Source organism: Prionailurus viverrinus, chromosome A1 (genome assembly GCF_022837055.1).
Source record: "Prionailurus viverrinus isolate Anna chromosome A1, UM_Priviv_1.0, whole genome shotgun sequence".
In the NCBI taxonomy this organism is placed as follows: domain Eukaryota; kingdom Metazoa; phylum Chordata; class Mammalia; order Carnivora; family Felidae; genus Prionailurus; species Prionailurus viverrinus.
Genome location: NC_062561.1, coordinates 52,369,834 through 52,380,163, shown reverse-complemented (window position 1 = coordinate 52,380,163; position 10,330 = coordinate 52,369,834). Strand labels below are relative to the sequence as shown.

The 10,330-nt window shown below is 36.7% G+C and overlaps 1 long non-coding RNA gene across 1 annotated transcript; it reads left to right on the top strand.

Annotated features, from left to right (window-relative positions):
• The first annotated feature begins 847 nt into the window (after positions 1-847).
• LOC125170121 (uncharacterized) lies at positions 848-7,350 on the top strand. The gene is made up of 3 exons (XR_007153902.1): positions 848-949; positions 5,712-5,769; positions 6,744-7,350. It is a non-coding gene; the product is annotated as an uncharacterized LOC125170121 (long non-coding RNA).
• The last annotated feature ends 2,980 nt before the right edge of the window (positions 7,351-10,330 follow it).

Sequence of the window (10,330 nt, the reverse complement as noted above, 5' to 3'; positions counted from 1 at the left end):
AAAAACTTTAAATAAATAAATATTCTTTAATTTGTCATACTTGGAGTTGTGAATGATGTTGACTTTAGTAGTATGTCTTTTCATTTAGAAAAGCTTCCATAAATGATTATGTTGAGGCTTTTAAAAATGGTCTTAGATTGCCTTCTCCATCCTGTATCCCCATAGGACCTGTGTGAAAATTTTTTCAAATAAATGCTTGTTTTAAAGAACTATTTCTCACTCTTGCAAGTGTGGAAGTAAATCATTTGTATAAACTTGAAACAGCCTAGTGTGATTTTTATGGAAATAACAATGGCAGTTCAACAATGGAACCGAGGGTGGGAGTACTGGCTGTTCTAAATACATCGCTAATAACGTCAGTGCATTTCCCTTGTCTTCCACACAAGTATCTCTGGGGAAATAGAAACTCTGTTGCATGCTAACCTGAATTCCTGTCATTGTACTCTGCACATCAGTCTCTCGAGTCTCAGGCTCACAGCCTACAGCTGAAGTTATCATCTAATGAGCCACACACAGCCACTGATATAGAGGGGAAATCAATACAAAGAATTTTTTTTTTCTTGTATGGGTGAGACAAATGATTCATGAGCTCAGCAATAAATCAGAGTGAACCAAAACAACTGAGCAATAGGACAAATCTTAGCTGGAAAGGCTGGAAGTTTCCAGGGGAAACAATATTAAATATAAACCCTTTCCTATGTGCTGATAACTATATTGGCTTCAAGTTTCTGAACCACTGAAAGTGATGACAAATCTAGCTTTACAACATATGCCAAATGCATCATTTCCTTCCCTTTCCCCTCTACACCACACCCTCCCCCACCCCAACGTTTGAGAAAAGAGCTTAGGACAGCAAACTCTACAGGATTATACTCTAGAGCTTTAGTCTGGCTTCTCCGGGGAGATGTTGGCTTCTTCTTCAGATAACAACTGTTCTGCAGGGAAGCAGGTATGTGATTTCTCTGCAGAACGCCTGAATGTGGTTCCTGTGATGTTTCTACGTGTGTACATTCATTCATATACTTGTGGCTTTTAAGAGTCTTATTTTGTAATTATTAGTGCTTCAAACATGATTCAGGATTTGTGGTATGTAAACCTCAAGGAATGAGTAATAATGCCAAATAGTGACAAAGCATGACCGACTGTCTTAGTCTGGTGTTTCCAACAACGGTGTCGTATCTGAATCTGGTTCTGATGCTTGCTTTGTCTCTTCAGACTGCATTTTTGTCTTGGTTTTCCCAGGCCTTGTAGTGTTTTGTTGTAAGCTGGAAATAATGTCGGAGATAATAGGCACTGAGAGAAATAGGCCTTCAGTGTGAGATAGTCTATTAATCAATTTAGAAGTTGGGCTCTATTTAACTCTTGCTATTACTGTAGGTACCAGAGGCTTCCAACTCCTCCAGCATCCTTGATTTTTGTATCCTCTACTGACGTGGGCTTCCCTAAGTATTCTTCCTGAAAGGGAGTCTGACTCTTGCAGCTCTCAGTTATAATTCACTGTTGTTATGAGGACCCAGTTTATGTGACTCCTGTTCTAGGAAAGCAGATATTGGCTATGTCTCTAGGAAAGCAGATTTGCCTACCTCTCCACATTTTGGTGTGTTTGTCCTGTGAGTTTAGTTCTCTGATGGGTTCTAGAAAAGTTGTTGAATTGCAATGTTTGGGGCCTTTTTTTTTTTTTTTTTTTTTCCTTTCTAAGGATGGGAGTGATGACTTCCAAACTCTTTTCAAAATATTGGAGCTGAAACAATATGTGCATGGTCTAGTCTTAGAAATCCACAAACAGGTCCATTTGTTTGTTTAATGTGAAAGACCCAAGTGATAGTCCCAAGATCTTCCTAGAGTTTTTTGTCTTTTTTTTTTTTTTTTTGCTTTTAGCCTTAGCGAGAAGGAGTTATATGTTTTCAAAGCTAAAACTGAAAATTAGCTATATAAAATCATACGTACAACCAAGTCAATAAATCCCTAAGTCCCTGAGAGCAAAGGTATCAAGACAGGACAACGGCACTACCACAGCCCCTGGTTGTAATTCAACACCCTTCTAAGATAAAGAGCATCCAGTCCACAGTAACCCCAAAGTATACACTCAGTCACGCCACAGCTGTATCCTTTCTAAGATCTCACACTTGGAAATTTCCCGATCAAAACACAGAACCCTTAGCCCGCCAAAACTTCCACTTCTGTACCTGAGGCAGCTATAGCAAAAGTATTTTATTACTGGCTTCTTAAATCAACTCCATGGCCTACTAGTTAGGCTAAATTCATTCTAGATACCTAGTTTCAGTGGATGACTGGCTATTCACTAAAATATGTCTTCGCACTTCTATTCACGCAGCCTCTGCTGCCTGGAAATCTCTTCCGCTCTGCCTTTTGAAATCCATTTTGCCTTTTAATTAAAACAACTTTATGAATCTACTCAATTCAGTGACTTTGTCTTTAAGCTACATAGCCCTTTATTTACACCTCTATTATGCCCTTAACATACTCTGCCTTTTATTTAAATTCAGGTCCACCAACTTCATCTCCTCTAGAAAGTGAGTTCTAATTTCTTCTTTTTTTAATATTTTTTAATGTTTATTTTATTTTTAAAAGAGAGAGACAGAGCATGAGCAGAGGAGAGGCAGAGAGAGAGAGAGAGAGAGAGAGAGAATCCAAGGCAGGCTCCAGGCTCTGAGCTATCAGCACAGAGCCCGACGTGGGGCTCAAACCCATGAAATGCGAGATCATGACCTGAGCTGAAGTTGGACACCTAACCAACTGAGCCACCCAGACCCCCCTAATTTCTTCTAAGAAGTAGTTTATACATGGTGCCTTATAGATAGTAGGAAAAAAATCATCAGTCTAATGCATAAAGGAAAGATATCATGTTTGTGCTGGGAACAGTGAGTTACTAAGGCTCATTGAGTTATATCATTTCAAAGTTAGGAATTCCAACATGTCGAAAGCAACATGTTAGATGAATACAGACAGGGAATGGATTCTACTGATAATCAGGTCTCTATTGTAGATGGGTTCAACATCCAGAGCCAAGAATTCTCTAACATTCTTTGAGTGATATTACTCTTGGAGTTATTATTACTCACGCTGAGGCTCGTTGCTGTCTTTCTATTCAGTCACATAACCTGGTAAATCTTCTCAAAGTTTACTCTCATAACATTGGCCTTTCAGCATCCAAAGATCAGGGAATTTGTAATACTAGAGATTTCACTTTGTAGTCTGTCTAATTAATGATTAGTAAATAAGACTGGTTGCTCCATGAGCACTGTTTAGATTCTGTTAAGTGGTCGTGCAGCCTGAGATTGACCATCTCCAGTAAGTATCAGGATTTCATTTTCTCAGGTTTTCTGAAATTTCCCGTGTCTCCACCAAATTTGTTTCAACGTGAAAGAAAAGAATTACATTACAGAAATTTAGCAGAGTGCTGGTAACTGTCTTTTTAGAAACTTTCTAGAAAAAAATTGAAGGAATATTTCTAGAAGTTTTCTAGAAAAAAACCTATTTGCTTATTCAAAAACAAAAACATATTGTATCATAACCCAGAATATTGGATATATTTCTGATGGCTGGGGTCAACAAACAAACAAATAATGAAGCTGGAAAATTCCATGGAAGAAAAGATAAGATAATGAAGGGGAAATTGAGGCTTCTGTGAGGAAAGGCCAAAAATAATTAGATATCATAAATCCGGAATGATAAAGTCTGAGAAGAGGATGAGAGGATGAGATAAAAATGCTTAAGACCACTAAGTTATTAAATAGAGCAAACATGGCTGAGTGACTAAATTTTAGAACAGTAAAACTAAGAAATATCTTTTGAAGTTTCACTGAAATCAAAAGCAGTACTATTTGGGAAACATTTAAACTGGCAAAAATTACCTCCGTAAACTCACATGAAAAATTAATTAGGCTAAGCAAGAGTTTCAGTAAAGCAATAGATGAGTTCCAAGGATTATAAAGAAAGAGATGAAATCATGAGTGTGTAAGAAGCCTCCATTATGGAGATTACTCCAAACAGATTTCTTTAATGCCATGGATTTTAACAACATTCAAGGCCCTACATAGACATTTAATCTGATGAGAGATGGATAATCTAATAGGTTCAAGTCTGACTGTATACTAGAGATAATTTAGGTAAATCACTGTTCTCAATTACTGTATCCACATGGCAAAATATTGTTGTACAGGACAGAGTGTTATACATTTTCAGGCAAGTTAAATCAAAGAATAGCTTTTGTAAGAGAAGGAGTGTTTAAATAGAATGTAATAACTACAATATGTAGCAGTTGCTTAAGTCAGGAATCAATTTGTATTTTAGACTGATGTTGCCTTAAATGGTAGGCTAACCGTTTCCATCAAAGAAAGAACTTTTATGAGAGCAATGACAACCCCTATCAGGCAGATCTTTGCAATCGCACAATACTTGCTCAACTAATATTATCCATTATTTTAAGCTGTGCAAAATAATTTAAGGGTAATTTAAGAGTCTGTTGAGAAAATGTTTATATGACTTAGAAAACACATAATGTGGCTTAATCATAATATTTCTGAAATTGCCTCCATTCTCAATTTCCTTTTTCAATTGGTTTGAGTCAGCATCTTCCCGACTATCTAGATAGCTTCAATAAATAGGAAAAAACTTACCGATATGTCAGTTTTTGTCTGAATGTTAGACATACCTGAAATCTAGTGATTAATCAATAAACATGTCATGAATGCATGAATAAATTAATGAATAAATAGCTGTACGAATGGTCAGTGCCAGCATGTTGTGCATTCTAGAAGAACATAGGTCTGTGAATGAGAATTTTAAGTCCAGTGTGCTATCATAATTTAAAATATCTAGGGAAGAAAAACACATACCTTTGTTGAGTCCTCACTGTGTGCAAATTCGTTAGCATCATTATTCGTTTAATTTGCTCAACAACTTTTTACAAAAGGCATCGTGGAGCATCGACAATGTACAAGGCATTTTTTTATTCATGGCCTCAATTCATTTAATTTGCTCAACAACTTTTTACAAAAGGCATCATGGAGCATCGACAATGTACAAGGCATTTTTTTATTCATGGCCTCAATTAATCCTCCCAACAAATTTCTGAAGAAGGTATTGTTTCGACAAATATACAAGTGATAACACTAAAGCTCAGAGAGATTAGAAAATTTGCTAAAGGTCACACAAATGAAATGTGCCTAGTTCTCTGTCCACCAGAACAAATGTTCCACAAGTTAAATTTTGAAGTTCAACCTTTGCATGATATCATAAGTGTTTTAAAATCGGCATACGAGTTGTTAGCATTTTGAAGTTGCTACAGAAACAAATATTTCCAAAAAAGGATATTGCAGAGCCTTTAAAATAGCCCTGTCATCAACATTTCTTAAATGCACATAATGCAGCACGAGAGAAATTTGCATGTCTTAATGCTTGGCAAAACATGAAAGTTTGCTTCTTTAATGTGCTGTATCCTTTAGTTGGCCATGACAGATTTATGACAACTGGATGTTTTCCAAAAGTCATTATGCTTTCTGATTTATTCATTTGTTTTAATCTTGGAAAGATTTGAACTGAATTCTAAATTTGTGTAATTATAACATTAAAGTTAAGATCTGTCTAAAAATGATTGGAAAAAAAAAACGCTTTGACCAACATCAGTCATTGGAAAGATTCACTTAATAATTTTGGTGTTGATTTTATTCATTGTCTTTTCCAATAAGGATGTCAGTGGAAGACAGACAAGGAAGCCATGAACAGACGTTGACATGTAGTGTCAATGTGAGTATGATCAAAACATTTGGTTAAGAGCATGGGATTGGAGTCAGACGGGTTTGTTCTCAGGTTCTCAATCTGTCACTTACTTGCCCTATGGCCATAGGCACAGACTTACCCTCTCTGAGCATCAGTCTCTACATCTTTAATGCTGGGGAAATACCTACTTCATTGTGTTTTTTAAATAAAATTTTAATAAAGCAATACACATAAGGAAATTAAGTGACTGATACATCATTGAGATCCCACTCAATAAATGGAAATATTTCTATTCTTATTTTTAAAAATAAACCTTGTTAAATAAGCAACAGAAATTGGTTGATTGGTTATCCTCATGTCTTTTTCATATGTCAGTATGTAGATATATTCTGATAAACTGGATCCAGGGAGAGACACTGAAAAGATTGCAAAAGAGGTCAAGCTGTCTCTGATACCCACTTCACTGCAGAATCCTCTGCATCTTTGAGCATCTTTAGTCCCCCCTATCCCGGCTTCATCCCCTCATGTTTGTACTCTCTTCAGCCTTCCTTTTCTGAGACAGTGTCTAAACTTCAATACTTTAGTCCCTACCTTTGGATCTATTCCTACCCTATTCTCAACCGGCTCTCTCTTCACATTTTTCTGATAATCTAATTCACCAAGATAGTTATGTCTGTATTTTAAAATTGGACATGGATATTATTTTGTCTTATATTTCATAAAGGAAACAATCGAATCTTTCAGGACACAGTTGAATAAAAATTAGTTTGTGATCTAATGTCTCTTAATTAAAGAGAGCTCTTATTGAATGGTCCGAGCTACTACCCTAACCATTATATTTAAAGAGATGACTATTTTTAGATGATGACAGGATATTTAACTCCTATTTAATAACATGGAAATTACTTCATTTCAAGGAGACATAACAAATAATCCTATATTTTCAGGGTAGAGAAAACCCATGTGGCTCCTTCCTCTCATTTTCTTCCTTTGTCTCTTAGATACTGAGAAAGCAGCTCTTAGAAGAAAGAACAGAGATGATACTGGGAAAGTACTAAAGATCAGATACTCAGAAGTGCAAACAAATGTCATCTATTTAAGTAACCCAGACAATCCAAGAAGCAGTCTGAAGGGAGTTTGATGCTAAATAGCTCTGAAGACTTGGGAGGTAAATCCTAATCGTGTCAAAGATTTGGCACAAAGACATGTTTCAGGGTGAGTTAATAAACAAACATGCTGATGGATAGTAGTGATAAGATCATGGTGAAGTCTTCTTAATCAGATAGGGATTACTGACCAGATTCCAAATATTTCCTACATGCATATTTCTTTAAATATTTGTTTTATAAGAGGATATTCCATGCCATTTTGTGTTTGTTCTGTTCAGATGTTTAAATAATCTTATTTTCAATGTTTGTAAGTCAAGGACAATTTACTGTTGTATTTTGTGTCTGGGAAAGAATCTAGTTGTATTGTGGGTCATACCTATGTAGTGTGTGATCTGAGAATTCAAAATAAATCCTAAATGATAAGGGATGGGGCACCTGGGTGGCTCAATCAGTTTAGAGTCTGACTCTTGATTTTGGCTCAGGTCATGATCTCATGGGTTTGTGACATCAAGCCCTGACAGTGTGGAGCCTGCTTGGAATTCTCTCTCTGCCCCTCCTGCACTCAGGCTCACTCTCTCTCAAAGTAAATAAACATTTAAAATTTTTAAAAATAAAATAAAATAATGAGGTAAATTCCCATCTGAAAATTACTTAATGTAAGTCTTCGTAGGAATTTTCACAAGAGTTCCATGACAGTAGAATTCTTGGCATCTCTGTTGAAGGCCAGAATCTTCAAATATCATTTATGTCCCAAAATGTTGTGGCACATCAGGTCTCTGTTCCCTCCTAACACCCTAAACATAGTCACCTACTTTTCACTAGTGGACCTTGATCAAAGGCACCGCATTTGTGATTGGACATATTTTCTACCACAGGTAAAGAAGAAACAGATAAAACCTTCAAAATCTAAAAATCCCCCCAAAAATTTATTTATTTATTTTTAAAATTTATTTATTTATTTTAAGAGAGAGCAAGAGCAAGTGTGCAGAGCTCGACATGGAGCTCGATCTCACAAACCATGTGATTGTGACCTGAACCAAGATCAAGAATTGGACCTTTAATCTACTGAGCCACCCAGGAGCCCCTAAAAATCCCAAAAGAAATTTTAAAATATAAGGTATAACAAAGACACTCCCAAATATGAACATAATTAGCACTATGTAAATTGAGCGTCGTGGAGATAGATTGACTTTCTAGTAAGTGATCAAAGAATACACATAATTAAGTCCTGGAAAGAAGCATCATCTAACTCAACATGTGTCAAAATCCCACAGTCAACAATAAGAGACAGAAAAATCCTTGTCAAACCTATGAAATAAACAAGATCTAATGGCTGTGGGAGTCTGGAAGGTTCTAACCAAGAGAGAAGTGTTCCAACATAAAATGTCAGCAGAGATATGAAGATACAACCAAGGACACATTAGTACAATTCAGCTCCTGAGCAGCCTGGACCATGCCCGCCTTATCATCTTATTCCTATGGGGCATGTGGATAGTTAACACTCATCTACTGAATACATAATTAAAACAAAGAGATGGGGAGGAAGGGTCTATAAGAACTGCATCCATTGATTGGCTAGTCAACCATTGCCCAAGTTCAGAAAACAGAGTGATATTAAAAATAAACAAAAACAAAAACTATCTGTGTGTGGTTTATTAGCTATAATAATTGGAGATCTTTATAACTAGTTACATTTGTTTTATTGGTTTTTTGATTGTGTAAAGCACTTAGGACCAGGTAGAATCTCTTCTCAAGCCGGGTTTTCCCGGATAAGAAATGATCACCCCAGGGGCTCCTGGATGTCTCAGTCCATTAAGCATCAGACTCCTGATTTTGGCTCAGGTCATGATCTCATGGTTCATTCTTGAGTTTGAGCCCCACATCAGGCTCCTCACTGACAGTGCAGAGCCTGCTTGGGATTCTCTCTCACTTCCTCTTTCTGCCCCTCCTGCGGTCTCTCTCTCTCTGACTCAATCAAAATAAATAAAATAAACTTTAAAAAAAGATGAAAAGATAATTTCTTAAAAACAAACAAAAAAGAAATGATCGCCCCAAATGGCAGGGCATGTACTCTAACGTAGAGTAGATACAGAGAGAAAGATGTGAAAGGAAGCAGGTAAAGAAGTAGCATCTAATCAGGAACAGCTACATGAATAATTATGGGCCCAAGAGACACTCAAAATTGTCTCAGCAGACACTCAGAATGATAAATAAGTGAATGAGTGAAATGAATGCATGAATTAGATCCAATTGAATAAGAATTTTCTTAGGAACTTAAGCATCAAAGAAAATAATTATTAGATAAAGGACAAGTTACAAAGAAAAAATGTAACAAACCATTTCTCCCCCAGGTACGAAATGTAATTTAAAAACTGGTAATCAAGCTATCATTCATATGCCACCCCTGCTGTGCTGCCTGTTGGCACTCCTGACTCCCGACTAGGGCAACCCAGCATCACAACAAACACACACATTCGGTTTTAATCCACTAATATTTCTCGGAGATAAATACCTCCTCCCAACCTCCAGAAAAGAGATATGCTAATGGATACTACCTTTAAATTTTGGCAATTTATTCACTTACCAATATTTACTGAAAGCCTACCATGCACCTGTCACTATTCTAGGCATCATGAATTCGGTGACGAACAAGAAAGAAAAAGCTCTTACCTGTGTAAGCTCATATTCTAGTGGAGTGGGATAGACAAACAAATAGAAGTATAATTAGAGTAAGAGGAGACAAGTATTAGAATAGGATTTATTTTAGATAGGGAGCTATTACAGCTCTTACTCATGATTTTTGCATCAGTCATAACTATTTGGATTATTATATTTGTTGAATAACAATTCAGCCACGCTGAAACTAATTTTGTAGTTTTGTGATTTTGTACAAAACTGATTTTGAAAGAAGACTTCACTACGCCCAATCTAAGGAAAGGGAGGGCTATTTCTAGGCTTCAAAAAAGCCAGATGGAAAAACTCAAAGGTAAAAAAGTTCTTCCCCACTGCTCTTGACTAGTTGGCTAGATTATCCTAATTGTGCACTGACTGGTGTCATTTGATGGAAGCTACCAAGGTCTCCTATGAGAAAATTATCTCCCTGATCTATTCGAGACAACAACAACAAACCAAAACAACAACAACAACAACAACAACGACACTGTGAGAGGCATTGTTAGGACAGCTTAGGTCTTGCTTCTCCCCATCAGTCACCGATGGCCACCAAGGCTGGGCCATATGGTACACAGTGGACACTTGGGGGATCTCACCCTGTATGTCCAAGAAAGTTCCCAGAGAGGAAGAAACTTGGACGGGTCAGAAAGCTTCTCCAAGAATGTCAATTATAATCAGGTTGATTAAAAGGTTTTGGGCTCTTTAAGAATAGGACTTGCTATAAAAAATTTGAGAAATTCCTCAACACTGTGAAGACAGTCGCATTTGGGGTCATGACTTTAAACATAAAGTCTAATGAAACTAGC